Genomic DNA, 17,155 nt, shown 5'->3' with positions numbered 1-17,155 from the left:
ACTATATACAAACATTTCTGACACTGAGTATATTTACAATGGAACATCTAAGTTGGCATCGTTCATACTTGCGGAGAGCCTATTGTTAACGCTAAAACAAGCTTATATAACATCGTCACTGACTAGTCAATGAGTTTTATTAAATATACTCATTTAGCATATTTAAACCACAAATGTAGTGGTCAGACCAGCCTATCGGGACAATATTTTCCACTTTGACAGAGTCTTTTTCTGCAAAGATCAAATCCAAGACTTGGCCTCCCTTATGATTGGGTTCTAAAACCCGCTTTGTTAAATTCAAGTTCTCACAGGACTGTATCAATTTATTATACCACGCATCCAGACTTCCGTTGGCCCACATGTTAAAATCTCCAAGGTCCACCAATCCGGTGTGGGTGAGTGTCATATTGCTAAGTAGATAAGCCATTTCCTGCTCATGTTGAAGACAAATTGTAATGTAATGTAATGTAATGTAATGTAATGTATAGGCATTTATATAGCGCACTACTTACCCGGAGGGTCCCAAGGCGCTTCGACCGCTGCGAAACCCTTCCTGGCTTCCCTGAGAGATGGTCCCTTAATGGGTATCTCCTGGGTGAGACCAGGCATCCCCGGCGGTCTGGTGGGGCCGTTAGTGAAGATGAGGCAAGCTAATGCCCAGAGTTGCCGAGTGTGATCGCTGATCAGAGTGGGCACCGAGGCGAGAGAATTACCGAGTCCGCTGACCCTGGTCCAGAAACCTGCCGCGCCGGGAATCGAACCCTGGTCCCGGGCCGTCCTCTGCTCTCGGGTCTGCCGCCTCTAACCAGTGAGCCACACCCGGGGGGGGGGTCTATAGCATAATATGCCCGTCCAACAAAGCCCATTGCAGCCTTTTATGCGGAAGCCCAGCCATTGAATGCCTGAACCTCATCAATATCCATAGATGAGATATCCCATATCTCCTTAAATATAATCACGACCCCCCCCCCCACAAGCTCTAGGTTTATGTAATGCTTTATAGCCAGGTGGGCACATCAGACCCAATTCCACATTGGACCCGGGATGCAACCAGGTCTCTGTCATAAACAAGATATCTAGATGATTCATTTCTAACAAAAAGTGAGCTTTTAAGTAATGCTATGGCAGCGACCTCACATTGAGCAGGCCACATCTCAAGGAATCCATATTGACATAGTCTGAACCTGGGCCAGCAGTCCCTTCCAGCTTAAATTCCCCTTTCCCATCTCCCATGCACCCTATGTCCCTCGGTTGATTACCTGTATAACTATAATATGTTGTCCCATTGACATCGCTCCCCGAACCAGCAACGTGGCTAGCACTTAGCGCATCCGGAGCATGGATGGGCGCAGACTGGCGCGCGTCCGCTTCACGTTCATTCTGGCATGAATTTAAATAGCCTGTGAAGCGGGAACACTAGCCCGCTCACCAGTCGGAAACCGCAGGGACAGGAAGTGAGGGAAAAGTGAAATTCCCTGTGTCCACCCTCCGTGCAAATAGCACTTGCCGCGATGGACCAAGTTGCAGGGGCGGGTTGTGAGAGAGTTAACATTTCTACAGTCACATAGTACACAGCAGTAACGTTTTAACTAGAAGTGCCAAGTAATGTTTAAAAACATGAGAAGTTTGGCAATTTTTTTTTTTAAAGTACAACGCGTAGATAGCAGTATTTTTACCGCTAGCTAACCTTGAAACCACCTATGTATGTCATCCTCCTTGGCATACTCCTTCCTTAGGTTCTTAGGTATGTGCACTTTGAAATCAGACTGCACTTTTGAATTGCTGTCACTATCTGTGCAGGATGTGGCCTTCATGTCCAGCTCCTTCAAACTCAGCTCTTGAGCTAGCATCATCTTTCGCTCCTCTATGGTCAACGTATCCTTTTCTGGCTCTCTTATGTGTTTGGCTAGTTCCAACTGGAACTCCCTCTCATCCATCTTGAGCCTTTCCAGCTCGATCCGATGCTTCCTAGCCTCCCGCCTGCCCTCCAGCTCCTCTGGGACAGACCTCTTGAAGAAACACTGCTGCTTCCTCCCAGGCAGGTCCTGATTCACAAAATCCCCATGCAGCCTCTGCTCATCTATATTCACATTGATATTCCCATCCTCGGTGTGCTCAGCAGCCATCATTGCTGACACCCATGCCCTAAGCATCTTTAGCAACTCTTGCTTTTTAGAATCGGTTCACTTTTCTCCCTAAAAACATACACGCAATGCATTGCTTTCAATGGCAATGCATGCACGTTTGGGGATTCCCTTGCGGGAGCCAGCTTTGGCACCATGAGTTAGCAATTATCGCTCCTGGCGCTGCTCGCTCCCTCAAGGGAAACGCTTTCACTTTTGCCGCCACTTTCTTTTTAACGTTTATCGCGAGGCGTGCACGCTTGTCGAGGTTGGGGAATGAGATGGTGCCGGGTTATCATCAGTGATGTAATTCAAAGGGGCAAATGTAACACCAGGATTCAATGCCTCTTTCCTGTCTCCTATATGACTATTACCAGCTGTGAGTATCCCTATTTCTATCCTCTCTTTTCCCATTAGCACTGTCTCTGGGCTTTGGTTAATTTCCTGACTCCTGCTGTGCTGCATCAAACCCTCCTCCTAAAGCCAAATGTCGGTATTAATTGCCACCATGGCTGTGGTCAAGTAGTTTGTCATAGAGGCAGTTGCCTCACCTGGGTTCTCCTACCCACCTCTGTATGTGAGGTAGCTTTCCTCGCACCCATGTGTTGCCACAGTTGAAATCAACTAAAATATCTTGAGCAGGGGAATAGTTACCTCGTCAAAGATGGAGTCAAGTGGGGTGGCCCAGCACAGCCTCTTCCAGCATCTGACAAGCCAGAGGGGCTCACTCTTGGCCGGATCTTCACCCGGTTACGTCACGTGCTGCAGGCCATTAAATGGTGCTTTGTAGCACCGCGTAGCAGCCCACCGTTGCCCCAGTCAGCGAGAGACCATGGGCTCTGTACTCTTCATATCCAGAGAAACATTCTTGGCATTCGGCACTGCAGGGCTCCAAGTGGAATTTTGTAGAGCTGCATGGCGGTCCCCCGCCCCTCAAGTCAGCAAGGGGCTATTGACTCTGTAGTCCTCTGAGCCTAGCAAACTTAACATTCTTGGTGCCCCACACTGCGGGGCTCGAAGCGGCGCTTTGTAGCACTGTATCGCAGTCTCCCATCCCTGTAGCACTGTGCATCATTACGAGCTGAGCTCGTCATGAGCACGGGGGCGCTCTGTGCACCCCCAGCACAGCAGGGGAATTACCCCTGCATGTACGGGGTTAAGATCTCTGGGACTGATCCTTAAGATCTCTGGGACTGATTACCAGAATGATCTGAGAACTACACATCTTGCTTTGGCTACTAACTAGCGCTGGGCGTAGTTTGTGAAGTAACACTTTGCGAAGCTTCGCGAAGTGCACTTCGCACTACGCGAGCTACGCGTAGCACTAAGCGAACTGCGTAATAGCATGTTCGCACTGTGCAAGATGCTGTTGTCAATGATTACACAGTGCGGACAAGCATCCGGCACTGTGCAATCATTGAAAACGGCATCTTGCACAGTGCGAGCTGTAGTTTTCTGCTGATCGGGGAGATTTTTACTCGAGCTGCAGCTTTCTCCAAGCGGACTGGTAGTTTCTCATCGTGAGCGGTCGTGAGCATACTCGACCACTCGCAATGAAAAACCAGACCTTCCCGCGTTGAGAATCTCGCAGGGAGGTTTATTTTCCACTCTCACGATGGGCAACTTTATGTTGCTGATCGCGAAATAGGAAAAAGTCTCGCCAGGATGTCATTTTGCTTGCTCGAGGTCGCCAACTTGATATTGAGGACCGCTAACAAGCAAAAAATGACCGCTGCACAACACTATGCTACGCTACGCGTGTTCACACTGTGCTACGTGCAGTTCGCGTAGTGCTAAGTTGCGAAAACTTTTCAATCTACGCGAGCGTAGCGTAGTGCTTTGCCCAGGTCTACTACAAACAGCTCCGGCTTCTGATCAGGGCATCATTGTGGGGAGCAGGGCCAAGGCAGAACCCCGCGTTGTGGCCTCTCATCTTCCTCTCAGGCTGTTCTTACAATTGCTCCTGTGGATTAAGCACACAACACAAGGTTTATATTATATATGGCCTGCAGGCGTTGCTCATCTTAATTAACAGTACAACAGGGTGGAGTTGGGGTCAATGGACAATCATGACCTAAAGGGGCATCCCCTCCCCCATACTAAACATCTAAAACCACCAATGCAGTCCTATGGTCTTTTGGCTTATTACATATCCAGTCTGTGTGATGTCGTGTGACAGGTTTTAAAACAAGAATTATTTTACAAAATGTCATATGTACCCATGCCTTAAATTGTATGCAAAAAAAACTGGATCAGTTCCTAACACCATAACAAATGTCACTATCCAGTGTCCCTTTGTGTGTGCTGTAAGTCGATTATGTCACTATTAAATTATTACTGGGCATCCAAAAACTTTCATTGCTTTAGTATCAGTAAAGTATCAATAATACACACCTAATGTTGTGGGACAAAATTATATTTATCAATATGACAGACATCATATTTGCTAGGCACCGTTTTGTCTGGCAATTTATTATGAAAAAGCTAGCAGCACTAAATATTATTTTGGCGTGCTGTATATAAGGGAAGAGCTACATAATTCCAGTACTGGAGCTACAGATCAGCTACACTCTTACACTCAGATACCCATGAGGGTTTATGAATACCGCAGTAAATCACAGAGATGTTTGTGAGCCTCTTGGGAGAGACCACACACCCTATATTTCGACTGACCAGCTTTGATTCCATGTATTCAATTTTTTTTATTGTTAAAACATGCAAACATGGGCTACAGAGGCAAGTGTGGGAAGAGCTGAGGCCACCATGGGTACTATTTCTTTCTACAAGCAATCAAGTATGGATGAAACTAACAAACACTAGGACACTCCAGATTCACCTGGGGAATGCGACTGTTCGCTTACTAATACAGCTACTGCCCCAGCACTTGAACAAATCTGACCAAACATGGAATCAACAAGTATTGGCATAGCCGATAGGTCTCGCCTTTTGGGACCTTATAAGTGTTTAGACATGCTACAGTTGATGTTGTTGCACCAAGGATATTGTACTGCATAACAAAATACTTATAAGGTTCCAAAGGCGAGACCTATTGGCTATACCAATGCTTGTTAGTAAGGCCTCTGATAGGACATTTGAGCTCCTTGCTGAATTTTGTTACCTGAGGTACCACATAGGCCTCTGACCTCTCCAGCGCAAAAAAAAAATCCGCAGCTTCAACTGCTGGCTCACTAGCTGAGACATGATTGTGAATCAGTCAGTAGATCTTTATTTCGGCACAACTGCCATAAAAGAGCAATGCATATATTACTTTACATTTCATTATAATAAAACCTTACAATAAATAAAACATTAGTTTAAAATACAAAAAAGACTACGACAATTAAGGAGCTGGATGGAACGAAACATTACATTCATAGGTCAGAATAGGGAGCATCTTGACAATTCCAAGCAGATTAATTGTATTACATTACAAATAGTGCCCCAATTTTTTCCTTGTATAGAATATGGAAAGTAGGAATCTACTAACACTAAATGTTATTTGTTGAGAGGTATTAGTTGTTAGGATTCTCACCGCCTGTGCACTGGAGCTCAGGCCTAAGAGAAGGCAAATGTATTTAATCCATCTCTTTCTGGCCTGTTTATAACAAGGACAAAAAAGGAGGATATGTTGCTCGTTTTCAATCTGGTTGTAAGTACACATAGAGCAATTCTCATCCATTATCAGAGTTCCTGCAGCACGATTTCTAGCCCAACGGGCCAAGGTGGTTTTTATTTGTAAGTTCCCATATCTAAATTTTAGAAATAAAGTTTTTGCTAATGGGGGCTCTATTTCATCCATAAAAGTCTCATACATAGGTTCATTCTTAAAGTTTAGGAACCTTGAGACCAAGGTCCCACTAGTACTATTACTTGTAGTCCTATTTAGTATGAAACTCCAAAATGCCCTTTTTAATATTAATTTGGGGTTTGCGGGTAGATGTTCGGGGTTCTCCCAAAAATGTTTCAGCCCTATATTACTTAACCAAATCTTGATGTGCCTTAGCCATGGGATGTCACCCTGATTATCAAGTCTAATAACTTCTTTTAATCCATCTCTATAATCTTGAAGTTCAGGGACATGCCATAGTCTAACCCACAGCATCAATGGTCGAATCAAGACTTGGTGATCAGTTCTTTTGAAGTTTAGATCAAGTTCCAGGGGGACTAAAGGAGTGCCTCTCGGGACCCTTGCTAAACTTCGCATAAAGTTGTTATCTAGGAGACTGAACGTTTCCTTTGAACCGGGACCCCATATTTCTGCCCCATAAAGGACCGCTGATTGAACCTTGGCTTTAAAAAGTTCCATCACGGGAGAAGCTGCTTTACTTGTACTTAAAGTTTGCTCCCTAAGAATAGGTTTAACATTCTGGACAAAAGTTAATTTACTTTTATCCAATTGTGTTTTCCAAGTAAAGTTGGAGTCCAATGTCACCCCCAAATAAGAAAAATGAGGGACGGATTCTAGCTTTTCACCGTTTAGTATAAGGTTGCCTCTGTCAGGTTTTATGGGGTTCAGGGCCATATATTTGGTCTTCTTCACATTGATTTCAAGCCCCTTCTGACTGCAGTATTCATTAAAAGTATCTATAATTATCTGCAGACCATTTTTCGTTTGAGAAATCAAAATGGTATCATCAGCAAATAGTAGCGATGTCACCTTTTCACCATTTAATTTCGGGGAGTCATTTTTACATTTCTCCAAAAATTGGGGAATATCGTTTACAAACAGGGAAAAGAGCGTGGGGGCCAGGACGCAACCTTGGCGAACTCCGCGCTCGATGGGTATCTTCTGGGTTAATTCACCATTTGGACCCCATCTAATTCTAGCAAAATTCCCTGCGTGTAACTCCCTTATCTGAGTGACAAGGTTATTTGGCATACCTGCTGAACTCAAAGTTTTCCATAGTAGATTGCGAGGCACCAAATCAAATGCTGCCCTTAAATCGATAAAGGCAACATATAAATGGCACCTTTTAATCACCACGTACTTCCAATAGAGACAGCAGAATCTAAAAATCTGATCTATTGTGCTGATGTTAGATCTAAATCCTGCTTGGAACTTGGTCAGTATTGCATTTTCATCTAGCCAATTATTCACGCGTAAAAGAATATGGCGTGAATACATTTTTTGTAGAATATCCATTAAACTTATTGGCCGATAATTGCAAGGATCCATCCTATCTCCCTTTTTAAAAATTAAAACAATTTCCGCTCCCTTCCAGCTCTCTGGAAATTCTAGAGTGCATGAGAATGCATTACATAAAAAATTAATATATGGTACCCATACAGCTAAATCATGCTTGTATAGGTCCCCAGGAATTTTATCCAAGCCTGGTGCTTTTCCTGATTTGATCTGGGTTATTGCCAGTTCTGTTTCACCTAGAGTAAAGGAGAGTTGGTCTGCCGAAGATTCATAATTTGTTGCATGCATATCCAAACATGGGTCATCATACTTTTTGTATAAATTTGTAAAATGGGTAACCCAAGTTTGTTCATCTAGGAACACATCCTTGGCCACCCTGCCCACCTTATTTCCGTTTGCCACTAGCCTCCAAAAGGTAACGTTGTCACGTGCCCTAGCTGCTTGCAGCAAATTGGCCCATCTGTCTTCCTCCCATGCCATCTTTGCGGCCCTTTGTACATATTTGTAATTGTTCCTCGCTTGTTTTACATCAAAAGGAGATTTAGCCTTAATTGCAATCAATAATTCCCTCTTTGATTCTCTACAGGATCTGTCGTACCAAGGTTTACTATGAGACAGATTCTGGGTCTTCTGTTGGGTTTTTTTGGGCATCTTGGTAACCAGTAATTTTAATTCTTTAAAAAAATTTTGGTGTAATGGCAGGAATGCAGTTGTTGTTGCATCTTCGCCCATTGACGCCAAATAAGGGCCAAACGTCCCAGCCAGAAGTGAATAAATTTCACTGAGGATATCATTACGGTCCAATATGAGTGGCCATTTCAGAGATCTTCTATTATTACTAATATGAATCTCAGAATTGGAATTCACCCCTTCCTCAGTTATGCTTTGTTCGACCGTATTATTAAAGAGTAAAGCCTCTAATGTTAAAATTAAGGGGAAATGATCGCTTTCGAATCGCTCCAGTACTTCAAAGTCCAGGAGATTTGGCCAGAGAGGGATAGAGACAATGACAAAATCTAAGTTACTTTTGTAAGTATTTCTAGAGAATGTTGGTTTCTTAGAGCTGTCAGATGGTAACCTTCCGTTGCAAGCCCTAAGAGAGTGTTCCGTACATAAACTCAACAATTGAAGACCCAAGGTTGAGCATTTAACTGATTTGACATTCTCTAAAGTTGGGATTTTGTTTGCTTGATCTTCTTCGATGAAGATTTCGCTAAGACCCTCAACTGGCTCAAAATTACAATTTAGATCTCCTGCCAAGATGACAAAATCATGGCTGTGATCCAGATTGCTCAGAAAGCAGTCTAATTTTGCAACAATTGGTGATTCTCCAGATAAAGGTAAGGGCCTGTTGTAAATGTTTACAAGGAACAAATTTTTCCCGTTGGATAGAATGACTTTTAGCACCAATATGTCTACAGAGTCCGTGGGCACCACCTCAATCTTTACCTTTAGATTTATTTTCACCCATATCAAAAGACCCCCTGATGCCCTTCCACTTCTAGAGGGAATCGCTTCAATCCCATAAGTCTTATAACCCACCCTATGAGGCACCTCGACTGCCCAAGTTTCCTGAAGGAAGCAGAAATCAAAAGATTCTATAAAATTTGACCACTCAGGATCCCTCAGATTTTTTACAACACCAGCTATATTCCAACAGATCATCTTTATCGACACAGTGAGATTTGATTGCCTTTCAGCAGCAGCCCCAGAGATCTCATCAAGATTGGGGAAAGGCACCGCTGGGGGCAACCAAGGCACTACATCAACAGTTAAGGTACTCCCCGAACTGGTCATGGCTAATACCTGTTCTGCCATAACATTTATATCTTCAGAACCATTCATATCAAGGAGTACAGTTTTGCCCAAACAGGGAAGCACATTAATATCAGATACATCAAGCTTAACTGTAGTGCCCACATCACCCACGAACATTTTCTTTGATCCCTCATCCCCCCCGAACAGATGGCATCAATCACAATCTTCTAGACCGCTAAAGATGTCAAACCTGTTGAAAGTTTCTAGGGGGGTGAAGGGTTGTAGGTGATCCATACTTCCATTCTGGGGATTATGAATTTTGGGCATTACATAGTTCCATACCCTAGGGTCTAAAGTTTCCACCGGGTGTGGTGCTTGGTACGTGTTATTTATGTTCTGAAGTGATGAAGAGTGCAAAACATGATGGATACTAGCAGCGTCCTGGACGCTTGGATAATTATTTTGCTGTAAATGCTGTATACGCTGTGGAGGGCAGTGCTGAGGTGGGTGATATTGAGATGAAAACACCAAAGATCTAGGATAAAAATAGGTAAGTGGTTTGGGAATTATTGTATTATTAGAGGCACCCAACTGCCAGTTCAAAATGAACTGGACTGCATTCGGGTCTCGAAAATTCACAACCACTATATCTCCTTCGATATCTTTGGGTTTGCCCCCTAGCCATTCTAGACGTCGAACATGGGCGATATCCCCATTGATGTGGTTTGCAATAGGCCTGTAAATGCTCAGCCAATGCATAATTTTGTTTTTTAATTGGGCAAAACCCTCCCGCTTGTTTGGACCAAGCACAGGCACCCCTGTTAAAATTACCACATAGGGTACAGCCTCTGGGGGAAGTTCGGGTAAGGGAGTCCTTCTAGGTTTACCCCAGGTATGTCTAGTTTCTCCCACCTCCCTCACTGGTTTTCTCAGAAGTGTTTTATTACTTGTGTTGTCAATAGTCTTATTTATGACACTTATAGCTGGTTGATCAACAATTTTAGTTTGAGAGGGCTTGGGAGGAGAATGATGATGGACCAGTGCTGTTACTGTTTTCCCCATGGGTTTTACGGAAGGTGCAGTCGTGGATGGAATTGTAGTACTGTTTGGGGTGTGTGTAGACACATGAACAGGGGTCGATGTTGGTTTTGTAGTGATATTCTGATGTTTTTTGCCTACATTGTTCCGACCAGGATCGATTACAACATCCTTACATCCTAATACATGTTCAATCTTACACAGCCTACTTTCTACTTCCATCAGCCTCTCAATGATACTTGCAGAGTATGATTTAATCAAACTCTCTATATCTAATAGGGTCACAGAACCTTTGTTTACTATTGATACATTCGCAACATCATTAGTGTCCATACTATGCTCTTGGACTAGATGTGGGTTAGGCTGGGATAATGATAAAGGCGGTATAGTGCTCCCTTCTGATTCAACATTAGAATTATGTGATACCTTTGGGGCAGTGATTGCCTTTTTACCAAAGTCTCTACAACTCAACTTTGGTTGCAGCAGGTCCCTCCTTCTTCGCTGTTTCTTAATAGGCGGTGGGCCATAGCGTTTCTCCTGGGGAATTTGTTTTGCAGCCCTGCTACGTGATGTAGTTACCAATAGCAAGTTATCCTCTTTTGGCGTACATTCACTAATGTCTTTAGAAGATGCAGTTGGCCTGGTCAATTCTAATGAAGTTGACACATTAGGTGTGAGCACAGCTACTTTTAGTTCCAAGGGGTCAGAGTCTAATAGATTAATCAATTCACCAGATGTTGTTTCGGTGACAATGTCAATCAACCCTATGACGGGGGATGTTGGCAAGAGAATAGACCCATTCTTCATATTTTCAATCGAGCGGCGACGATCCGCTCGCTTCTCTGCCAAAGTACTTTCCCTAGCAACGTCGGTTGTGGACTTTGAGAAGTACTTGTCTAAAGTGCCATTCAACAGTACTCCCGCTTTATCAGACATGGGCTGTTCTGGTATAACTAGAGACATTTACGGGCGGATGGTGGTGCACGCAACCGAAATAGATCAATGTTGTTAGCAAACAGTACCTGAGGGCAAAGAGCAATGCGCCCGGTCCGGTTTTCCTCGGTTCTCGGAGGGTCTCAGAGGGTCCGCCCTTAGTCCGGGCTTCGTCCCGGGATATGTCCCGCACACGCGTCCCGCTAACGCGTGAGTGCGCCAAATCCTAAACGTTCTCTGAAAAGGGGGGCGGAGACACGGGAAGAGGCGGCAGGTGTGCTCGCTGGGTCACGCACAGCCTGCCGGACCTCGCAGTCCCGCTCTCCTTGGCAGCAGCTCTCCCACTCGCAGATTTCCAAGTCCAGTAGGGCTCCAAAACGGGCAGCAGCAACACAGGAACACAACCTCCTTAGCGAGCGGCACCCGCGAAGCGGGGGCCGCGAGGAGTTAAGGCGCACACAGGGCAGAGGGCGGAGACACGGGAAGAGGCGGCAGGTGTGCTCGCTGGGTCACGCAATCAAACTCAAGAGTTGCAAAAAGAGAAAAATCAAACCAGTATGTTGAGGTGTAATGGTCTGCGATATATTAGTAATACACACCGATCACTGTATTCAATATACAAATACAAGTCCTATCAATACTGCCGATCACCCATGTTAGAAATGGTTTCTCTAGTTGGTGGCAGTGGTGTGTACCCTGTCCAAATAGGGACCCTCAGTCTAGTCAGGGTAAGGGAGTCACACAGCTAAGATAACCCCGGCTCACCCGCTTGTAGCTTGGCATGAGCAGTCAGGCTTATCTCAGAGGCAATGCGTAAAGTATTTGTACACACAGTAACCCAGTGAAAACACCACAGAAGGACTCCATATCAGTTTAGAAAAATAGGCAATATTTATTTGAATAAAACAAGGCCAAAACCACAAAAATCCTACATACATAAATCATTAGATCACTTTCGCAAAGATCACTTAAAGGTATAGCTCTTAGAAATCCAATAGCTATAACTGGGGTTATCTCGACATTGTGAACAGTCCCAAAACAACAGTTTGGTGCCAACCGTGAGGGAGTGTGGGCAAGCTGCAGAGTCACACAGACCCTAGTTACAGTACCTTGGAAGATGATGAAAAACACAGATGTTGTACGGCGCCGGGAGGTGAGGCATTGTTGGTGCCGGTATGACATCAGTTCCTTACTGCCACAGGGGAGGTGAGGCATTGGTTCCATACTGCTAGGCAGGGAGGTGATAAGTCAGTTCCTTACTGTTACAGGAATGTTGATGCGGAGCGGCATTGGCAGCGATGCATTGGTTAATTACGCTGGTACGGGGTCGATGATGTTGGGAGGTCTCATATACGTCAGTTATCAACTGTGTGGTGTCATGGTTGAAGCACTGCAACTAGCTGGGCTGGGACTGCGGTGCAAGTTGGGGCGGTGCATTGTGCTGTTTATGAGTGGTGCTCTTGGTTCCGGGGCAGTCAGTGGCATCGATGATGGAGCTGGAGTTGATACGTTTCTGTCATCGACAAAACCAAGGCTGTGGTGCAAGTTGGGGCTGTGCATCGTGCTCTTCACATGCAGTGCCCTCGGCTTCAGTGCAGGCAGTGGCATTGTTGAAAATGTTGGGTTGCTTTTCTTAGGTTGCAACACCAACCACATGGCTTCAAGGGCCCAGGAACTGGATTTGGCACAACTTGGCAAAACAGGACTCTCAGCAGAGAAGTACAGGTGCTGTTAGCAAGAGGCAGGTGAAGTCTTTGATGGCGCTTAGACTACTTAACAGGTGGCAAGCACACAAACCCTTTGAGAACCTTGGTAGTAGGATGTAGAAATAAATGTCCAGTCCTATCACTTCCAGGACAGATGTAGCAGCAGCAGGCCTGCACAGCAAAGCACCAAGCAGATTGGCAGTATCTCCTGACAGCAATCCATCTCTTTTGAGTTTATGGTGTTCGAAGTCCAGTAGTTAAGTCCATTTCAGCCTTTGAAGTGGGCAAACTTCAAAGGAAATCCTTTGCCTTTCCCTGCCTTAGCTCCAGACACACTATGGGTTTAGGGATGGCTTTTTGTGAGGACAGGCACAGTCCTATTCAGGTGTCAGTGTCACCTCCTCTAGCCACTCTAACTCAGGAAGACCAATCAGCCTGGTGATGCACCATCAGGATATGCAAGTCACACCTCAGCTCCCTTTGTATGACTGTCTGGAGTGAATGCACAGACAGACCAACTGTCATCCTAATCCAGACATGTTTTCAGCAGAGAGGCAGAGGCACAGAATGGTTAAGCAAGAAAAAGCCCACTTTCTAAAAGTTGCAAAAAGAACCGATGATGGAGGGAATGCTGAATCAATCAAAAATTCACCCCCAGTCACAGATCTAGGTTAGATCTATTGTTTTTTTGCACCTCCCTGGACCAAAAACAATCATCCTAGGACCGGTTTCGGAGTATCACCCCACTAGGTTGAATCTGGTGGTGTAGCGAGCACGGGACCCACATCTGGGCATAACCTTCCCACTTGGGGGGACAACCGCAAAAAGAACAGATGATAGACGGAATGCTGAATCACTCAAGCATTCTCCAACAGTCGCAGCCATCTCCTTGTGTTCTTTTTCTAAAAGTGGCATTTTCAGGCAAGCAATTTCAAAAGCAACTTTATTAAAAGATGTATTTTAAAAGTGTGTGTCCAAAGACCCAACTTCAAATCTCTATCTATTTCCAATTGGAAGATACACCTGTGAGATGTTACAAGGAAACTCCAATGCTAACCTATGGGAGAGACAGGCCTTGCTGTAGTAAAAAACTAAATTAGTAGTATTTCATTACCAGGCTATGGAAAACAAAACAGAACATGTCCTACCTTTTAAATACATTGCACCCTGCCCATGGGGCTACCTTGCGACTACCTTAGGGGTTGTTACATGTAATAAGAGGGCAGATCCGGACTTGCCAGATTGACATGACAGTTTAAACTGGCTAATACAGACACTGTAGTGGCAGGCCTGAGACATGTTTGAAGGACTACTCGTGTGAGTGGCACAAGTACTGCTGCAAGCGGAGCAGTAGCATTTGATGTACATGCCCTGGACACATGTGGTCCACTTTACTGGGGACTTACTAGTAAATCAAATATGCCAATCATGGATAAACCAATCCCAAATACAATATACACAGGGGGCACTTTCGCTTAAGCACTGGTCAGCAGTGGTAAAGTGCCAGGGTCCTAAACCAGCAACAACTAAATGGATCACACACTCAAAACAGGAGGTTAGAAACAAAAAGACTGTGCAGCCATGCCAAAGATACTAGGTCTAAAAGGATTTATATTTGTTTGATCTTCCATTACGTTGGTGAATGTATCATGTTCCCCTGATTCAGCAATTTGAAGTCGAATTAAGCCTAACCACAACCTGAGTTTGGGATACAGTTTGCGCCTCGGCAATGAATATGTAAACATAACAAGCAACACCTATAATCCACCTGGCTGTACTCCTAAAAAATGTTCTCAATATTGTAATGTGTTTTTATTACAGGATAAGCATAACAATATTGCACAAGGGTGACCAATTGCAAACTTCACAAAGTAAACTGCACCCACAAACATATGCCATAGGGACACTGTAAATAAAGGACAGACAGATCCGCCTATTTGGCTAGGTTCATTCAACAGAACCAGCTACCTCTGCTGTCATTCATCGACTTTGCCTTTCTCCCATGCAGTGCTCCACTGCCTTTTGGCTAGATTTCCGCTTTATAAATACAACATACATTAATTTTTTTGCTGGAATAGACACGGATTGGGAGAATCAATAATGATTATTTCTGGAGATTTGACTATCTATCTGCTAAGCTGCATCTGCTGCCTCCTCTGTTTCTCTTTCATGAAATTGTACTTCTGTCGAGGACACCTGCCTCCTGGCCCAGTTCCCCTTCCTATCTTGGGAAACTTGCATCAGTTAAAGACCAGTTCCATGGTCGAATCCCTGAAGGCGGTGAGTTTTATTTTATTTTCCCTGACATTTTATGCAACCACATAACTCGTGTTTCAGATACTCTGGATAAATCCTTATTTATTTTTTTTGGTTCAAGAAAATGCTTCTTTTGCTGGCATAATTTTAATGCTTTTAGACTTAAAGGTTACATACTGTGCCTACAAAACATTTGAGTTTATGTAGTACATTATAATATCCAAACATAAGTTACATGATGCATCTTAAACGTATGCCTGCTGCAGAACTCATATCGCGTTTGCCTGTATTTAGTGTTATGGCGGTTAAAAAGAAAGGCCCACATTTACTAACACTTTGTGTGCGGTTTGTATCACAAAAGTCAAGGACATTGGTGAAAGTGTTAAATTGGGATTTACTCTCCGGTGCAAAACTTGTTTGGGCTGCAAAGTAGCATGAAGATTACCAGACAAAGGGCCATATGTATCAACACATTTCCCCATAGACACAGAATGGGCAAAACCCTTTGATACATCTGGCCCTCAGTGCTTTTCTAGTGTCCTGCGCTCATGCTACAACTAAGCTGTTTTAATTAAAAATGATAAAAGCGAACATGGATAACCACACTATATGGCGGTACATATAGTGGATCTGCTGCCTTTTGTCTTTCTCTGCAGGGCACTTTTTTATAGTGACGAACAAGCCCTCATTCTATGAAGTGCCCCTCTTCAGTTTGTTTTCCATGCGGATATCTTGTTACCCCCCTGTAATATTGAGACCGAGTATCACTGATATTGAGTATTGGTAATAAAATGTGCAGTATTCCAGGCCCATTTTACAAGGCCTCTCCTAATAAGAGCTGAAGAATTTTAAACTGAATGCAGTTCGTGGAGGGAGGGACTCAAGAAGGGGTTTAAAGTAAGTGATAGCTTATAATTTGAGCAGGGGGTGGCAGGCGGGCCACACGCTCATTCAAAGCACTCACTCACAAATACTCATACAAACACATGTGTACATGCATGCATGCACCAAACATTAAACAGATTACATTTACAGGGTCGCAATGGTGATCTGTAGAGGTGGGGGGTAAGCCTCTAGTCTCCTGACGATTGGGACTGCCAGCAGCCTCTCAATGGCTGACCTTGCTACGGGTCAGCCAATGAGAGGAGGCAGTTGTCCCTTACTGGTCATTGAGACTGCTTTCCTCACCCACTCGCTAATTTGCACCTAGTCCTGGGTTCTTCTGGCCTTAAACTGAAGTGCCCAGGTAGATAGATGGCTGTTAGTGGCACTTCCCCCCCTTGTCCTGAGGGAGTGCCATCCATAACTTTTCTGGGCTGATAAGGTCTCGCCCACTAGGCTTTGACATCATCAGCTCAGCAAAGTTCATCAAAGGGAGCCAAGAGCATGCGCATTTAGCGCAAGTACAGTAGCCGACTGACTGACGTGAACAAGAAGAGTGTCTGTCAGGCTGACCTTTGCTCAGCCTGATAGACATTCTTCATATTTGGAGAAAGTGGAGAGGCCGGCCCCCTCCGCCTTTAAAGAACGGGTTTCTGCTGGTCGAACGTAAGAAAACAACCAAAGATATAGTTTGAGACTCTTCAGATGAAAGAACCCCCAACTCTTTAGACATTTCACTTTCTGACACCTAATTCTGAATTATCTCAAAAACGTCCTGGAGCACTGCACTTTGCTGATTCTGAAAAACATGTCTTCTTGCCCTAATTGCCCCTCATTGGGCTTCTCTTTTGTTGAACTCTGCAGCTGAGCGAGAAGTACGGTCCGGTATACACCCTGCACCTGGGCCTCCGTCGAGTGGTGATACTCTGGGGGTATGACGCAGTGAAGGAAGCCCTGGTGGACCAGGGGGATGACTTCAGCGGGAGGGGGGCTATGCCTACCTTTCAGTCTGTGATCGAAAACTATGGTGAGTACACTTTGCATATGATTGTGCTTTGAAGAAATATCAATTTGTAGGGTCATCTCAATTTAATTGTAGTTTGTTTACACTGGTACAATCAGGTATGAGGTCATATATTGAATGCGAATAATTTTGCCTTCCAAGCTAGGAAATAGATCCATCGTTGCCTTGTTGACACAAGCTAAGAGTATAGCTATAGCCTCTTATGGAAGCGAGATATGGGGGCATGCCTCCATCGATGTTCTACATGTGGTCGAGAACACCTTCCTGAATCGTTTGCTGGGTGCTCCCGATT

The 17,155-nt window shown here is 44.5% G+C and overlaps 1 pseudogene across 1 annotated transcript in view; it reads left to right on the top strand.

Moving 5' to 3' along the window:
* Positions 1-14,768: 14,768 nt before the first annotated feature.
* The window catches only part of LOC147712644 (cytochrome P450 2G1-like), a 199,504-nt pseudogene continuing 197,117 nt past the window's right edge, over positions 14,769-17,155 (top strand). Inside the window, exons 1-2 of the transcript XR_015295596.1 lie at positions 14,769-14,981; positions 16,704-16,866. The product of XR_015295596.1 is annotated as a cytochrome P450 2G1-like (transcript). The remainder of the gene's footprint in view (positions 14,982-16,703; positions 16,867-17,155) is intronic.

Source organism: Lissotriton vulgaris, chromosome 5 (genome assembly GCF_964263255.1).
Source record: "Lissotriton vulgaris chromosome 5, aLisVul1.2, whole genome shotgun sequence".
Lineage (NCBI taxonomy): Eukaryota > Metazoa > Chordata > Amphibia > Caudata > Salamandridae > Lissotriton > Lissotriton vulgaris.
This window is presented reverse-complemented; position numbering and strand designations above follow the sequence as displayed.